Genomic DNA, 6,000 nt, shown 5'->3' with positions numbered 1-6,000 from the left:
ATTACCACGACAGGCATGTGTTGGTGTCCCTGTGGCTGCCTCGCAGATAGCCCCAATGGACACCATGCTTGATATTGCCCATGTGCAGTCACCCCTTCTGTTGCCAGAAGAGAGCACCCTTTTGTAGGTCTGCTGAGTGACCTTGGTTCTTAGGGAAGCCTTCTCATCCCTGTTCCTCCCTCTAGGAATCACAAATCTTTGTTCTGATTTTATTTTATTTTTTTAACTCTGCAGTAGCCAGGAGATACACTTTTAGGACTCTGGACTCTGTCCATACTGCGTGTTTGAACTTGGTTATTTCACTTGTGTGCTGAAAGTCAAGAGTTACTGCCATGATGAGTGACAGCTATCATCAGGGTCACGGGCATGCAAAAAGTACACACAGGGGTTTCTATTTTGCCTGCTGCCAATAAAATAAATGTCAGAGAAGGAGAAAGTGAACAGCTAACTACATAACCTGTGTAATTCTAAAGCATCATTAAAGGAATGAGTTGGCAGTCCTGGCTGGCACTCTGAATCAGTATCCTTTCGCTCTAGTTTGCTTAAGTATCTTGCACACTGACAATCTGATAAAAATATTACTTTTACGGCATTTTAAAATTCAGTATATTCCTGGTGACACCATGTGGCTGTTTTGAAATTATGTTATACCTAGTGACTTAAAGGGATTGTAAACCCTCACCGTTTTTCAGTTTAATGCAATCTATGTATTAAGGTAAAAAAATTTTTTTGATGTAGCAGTGCCCCTGAGCCCCCCTTATACTTACCTGAGCAACGGAATTTGCGCAACGGGAACGAGCACACCAGCTCCGGCCAGTGTCTTGTGTCCTGATTGGATAGATTGATAGCAGTGCAGCCATTGGCTCTCACTGCTGTCAATTAAATCCAATGACATGGGTAGCCAGATGACGGGCCCCAAGTCATACATTCGGCGGCTATGGGCGCTGAATGATGGACTTGGAAGCGCGGCAGCAAGGTAACTCCCTTGGGAGAGCACTTCTACTAGGGGTTATTTGATGTGGGGAGGAGCTGTGAGAGCCACCGGGGGACCCCAGAAGACGAGGTTCGGGGGCCAAAACGAGCGTCACAGTGGAGGTAAGTATATGTTTTTAATAAAAAAAAAAAACCCTTACAATCACTTTAAATTGCATCTACATGTAAATGTCTGTGTAATAACAGTAAACTCTGTTCAACCCACAGCAATGCTTAAAATTTTGGCAAATTATTACACTCCTAGGACAGCGTACCCATGGCTGCCCCAGTATAACATGGTTGGCTGTTAAATGAAATACATAGTGTTTTGTACATATTATGTTTAGAACTCAAGATTCATAAAAAATAGACGTTGGTTGACAGGTAAATATGAATTATTGCACATAAATACTTCTGTACGTTAATCATTTATTTAACGGAGCATTTTGTTTTAATTTTATGCAAGTTAAAATTAGCATTTTTTTTTTTGCTAGAAATTACTGTAAACCCCCAAAACGTATATATTTCTGAAAGAAAAGACCATGAAGAATAAAACGGTGGGGTAGTTGCAATTTTGTATGTCATGTGATATTTGCACGATTATTTATCAAATGCGTGTATTTAAGAAAAAAATACACAAATTGTACACTAAATTTTTGTGCAAACAAACACAATATTATACCCAATTTTTTGGGTAAAATATAAAAGATGGGGTGCAACAAGTAAATAGAGGCTAAATGGGTCAAGTCTTAGCACTGCACGTGCCCGTGAAATGGAAAAAAACACGGTACCCAAAATTCTCCATGGACAATGCTTTAAATTCCTTTATAGGTCATCAGTTTAGAGTTAACCTTGAACTATGGTCCTAGAATTATTGCTTTCACACTGACATATGCAACCACACCTCACATGTGTGCTGTGATTAATGTTTACCTACACGTTCTCGCCCTACACTGCACCTTTTATATGGGGTGTATGAAAAATGTTATAATATTTTTATTTTATACAATTTTTTTACACTTAGTCCCCTATGTGATAGTATGGGCAGGTGACAGGTACTCTTTAAAAAAAAAAATAGGATTTTTAAAACAGCTTGCCTGTAAAATTCTTTTCTTTGATGTACATCAGGGCACACAGAGCCATAGTAATTATTATGTGGGTTATATATCGGACCGACAGGTGCTGGACACTGGCAGGCCTCTAAGGCGTGTACTTCCCCCATATAACCCCTCCCATTACTGGGAGTCCTCAGTTTTGTAGCCAAGCAATACAAGTGTATGAGAAGAAGGGAGGGACCTCTGTGTCCCCTGATGTACATCAAAGAAAAGGATTTTACAGGTAAGCTGTTTTAAAACACATATCACCACGCATTTTTGTATATCTTAGCATCTCCTGCTAAGTATATATCTACTTACATATATACTTTATAAGCTTGCACTATATATATATTTAGGTTTATATATCTGGTGTTGAGATTTACTTGTTTATTGGGCACATGGTTATATAAGTTGATAATAGGGCCATTTATAATATACTATAGACTGTAACACTCCCTTATTATATATTGAACTTTGCTATACACCATTGGGGCACAGTTATAAGGCCTTGTTTATTATTTGCTCTGTCTACTCCTCTCTTGTAACTATTTAGTGGATGATGAGGGGTCCCACCACCAACTATTTATCTGTAATTTTTTAGCTGGCGGTGCTGTATGTGGGGTTATATCTCTATGTTCCTACACATATTTGCACACATCCCTTTTTAGTTACTATAGGTAGCGCCTGGCCCCTCCTAATATAATTATTTGATCTTTGCCATTACTTGCGATCCTTTTTAGGACTGCAAGATATAGGGGTGGCGACACCGTTCTCAGTGTTTTGTTATTTTATACTGTGGCCTGCCAGTACCCCCATAGCGCGGTCTGGTCTCGCGAGACCTGTGCTTATTATTATTATTATTTAACAAAAAAATGTATTTCGCTTTTTTTTTTTTTTTTTTTTACACTTTCTTTTACATTTTTTTTTGATCACTTTTATTCCTATTACAAGGAATGTAAACATCCCTTGTAATAGGAATGGTTCGTGACAGGTCCTCTTTATGGAGAGATGCAGGGTCAATCAGACCTCACATCTCTCCTCCAGGCTGGAAAACATGAGATTGAAAAAAAAAAGCCACGATTTCATGCTTACCAGCTGCTATCGTGGCTTTGTTTACAACCATGGCCCAGACATGACGTCATAAAGTCACGCCCGGGCCTCTGGAAATCTCTATGGTCGTCATCCGGTGGCAAAAGATTCTTTCTCCGGGAGAGCCTGGAGAAGCACTGGATGACGGCAGGAGGGGAGGATGTCCCCTCCGTCGCCTGTAAGAACGATCAAGCTGTGGAATTGCCACTATGATCATTCTTATGGTACACAGAATCGCCAGCTAAAAACGAGGATATCTGAATGATGCCTATAGCTGCAGGCATCATTCAGATATTCCCACTGAAAGTCAAATACGTCACATGACGTCCTTGGCTGGAAGTGGTTAAACCACTTGTCTACTATGATGTTTATAAATAATGTACCTTGGTAGACATGTGGCTAAAGGGAATCTAATTTGATGCCATGCCTTTTACTTCCATTTGGAACATGCAAAGCTGGATGGGTCAAAACAGAATAAGGGCTCGTGCACACTGCTGCTCAAAGAAGCTGGTCCTACAGGCTTTGAGCTTTTATTTTTCTCTGCCTGGAAACTTCCCTCCATGTTAGCCAATGCGTCCATGCACACTATAGATGGTTTCAGGAATATGAGCTTACAAGCAGAAAAAACCCACCAAATGCACTTTTGAGAAGAGCTTTTTTATGAACGTTTCACCTTTTTTTAAGAAAATACTGATCTATTAATTGGAAGCCCTGGGAGGTAAGTTCTCAGTGGCCCTCCCTCCTATTGTTCATCAGACTGCATGTGCTCTTGAGAGATGGTCATGCTGCTGCCCTTTTGTTCTTGGAAAATGGCTAAGGACGTTATAGCAGCCTCTGCAATATAAGCAGTAGCACTATATCATGAATCATTAAAGCAAGGGGATCCGTGATGTTTGCAGTAAAAAATAAAATGTTTTCTCTGCTCTCACAGTGATCTTTCTGCTCTCTCTCAAAGAAAATGACAACTAGAACTAATTTTGCAATGCATTATGGTCATTTTGGAGTGAAAAATGAGGGGGGTGTTTGTGAAAAACACGCTTATGCTCAAAAACAGGTAAAAATGTGTGAAATTCTTCATGCTTTTGGAAATAAAAGCTCAAATGCCTGTAAAACCAGTTCTTTTCTGAGATGCAGTGTTCATGACCCCCAACATTCTCCCTTTGTCTAGTTACACTAGTCTACAGTGCCTTGAAAAAGTATTCACTCCCATTGAAATTTTCCACATTTTGTCGTGTTACAACCAAAAAAGTTAATGTATTTTATTGGGATTTTATGTGATAGACCAACACAAAGTGGCACATAATTGTAAAGTGGAAGGAAAATATCTGAAAAGTATGGCATGCATTTGTATTCAGCCCCCTTTACTCTGATACCCCTAACTAAAAATCTAATTTAACCAATTGCTTTAGAAGTCACCTAATTAGTAAATAGAGTTTACCTGCGTGTAATTTAATCTCGGTATAAATACAACTGTTCTGTGACACCCTCATGTATCATGAAGGCCAAGGAACAAATCAGACAGGTCAGGGATAAAGTTGTGGAGAAGTTAAAAGCAGGGTTAGGTTATAATAAAAAATATCCCAAGGACATCTCACGGAGCACTGTTCAATCTATCATCCAAAAACAGAAAGAGTATGACAACTGAAAAGCTACCAAGACACGGCTGTCCACCTAAACTGACAGGTCGGGCAAGGAGAACATTAATCAGAGAAGCAGCCAAGAGGCCCATGGTAACTCTGGAGGAGCTGCAGAGATCCACAGCTCAGATGGGACAATCTGTCCACAGGAAAACTATTGGTCGTGTACTCCACAAAGCTGGCCTTTAAGGAAGAGTGGCAAGAAGAAAGCCATTGTTCAAAGAAAGCCATAAGATGTTCCATTTTGCGAGAAGCCATATGGGGGACACAGCAAACATGTGGAAGAAGGTGCTCTGGTCAGATGAGACCCAAAATTGAACTTTTTGGCCTAAAAAGCAAAAAGGTATTTGTGGCGGAAAAATTAAGCCCCGTACACACGATCAAACAATCCGTGTGTGGGCTCCGGCGGACTTTTTTTTACCCAACAGTCCGGCGGACTAAGATTGTAGTTTTGTACATCAATCTGTCCACCGGACTCGCATTTCGGCAGACAATACGGCCATGTGTGTGCTAGTCCGCTGTACTTTTGAAATTAATGGAGTTTTCCCACCCGGAGGAAAGTCCGCTCATTTTGAGCACGGCTCCAGGTAGCCGGGACCAGCGAAGGAGGCGTCGCTGGCCCCGTTACCTGGTATGGACTTAAAGGGGAATCCCTAAGCCGCAAAAACGGCGTGGAGTCCCCCCCAGGTCCATATAAAACCCTTATCTGAGCACGCTACCCGGCTGGCCAGGAAAGGGGGTGGGGATGAGCGAGAGCCCCCCCTCCTGAGCTGTACCAGGCTGCGTGCCTTCAACATGGGAGGGTGCCTTGGAGAAGGGGGGCCGTGCGCCCCCCCCACCCCAAAGCACCTTTTCCCCATGTTGATGAAGACAAGGGCCTCTTTCCCGATAACCATGGGCGTTGGTTGTCGGGGTCTGCGGGCGGGGGGCTTATCGGAATCCATGAGCCCCCTTTAATAAGGGGGCCCCCGGATCCCGGCCCCCCCACCCTATGTGAATGAGTATGGGGTACAATGTACCCCTACCCATTCACCTGTGAAAAAAATGTAAAAATAGTTTATTGCACAGCTCTGGGGGTCTTGTTCAGTTTTCGGGGGTCTCTTCTGCTAGCTCTTTTACTAGCGGAGGAGCCCGGCTTTCTTCTTCTTCGCCGCCGCCCTCTTCTTCCGACTTCGGTGGTCTTGTCCCCCTCTTCGGTTCTTCTT

Source organism: Lithobates pipiens, unplaced genomic scaffold, assembly GCF_037356315.1.
Source record: "Lithobates pipiens isolate NorthernLeopardFrog02 unplaced genomic scaffold, aLitPip1_a1.2 Scaffold_13, whole genome shotgun sequence".
In the NCBI taxonomy this organism is placed as follows: Eukaryota; Metazoa; Chordata; class Amphibia; order Anura; family Ranidae; genus Lithobates; species Lithobates pipiens.
This window is presented reverse-complemented; position numbering follows the sequence as displayed.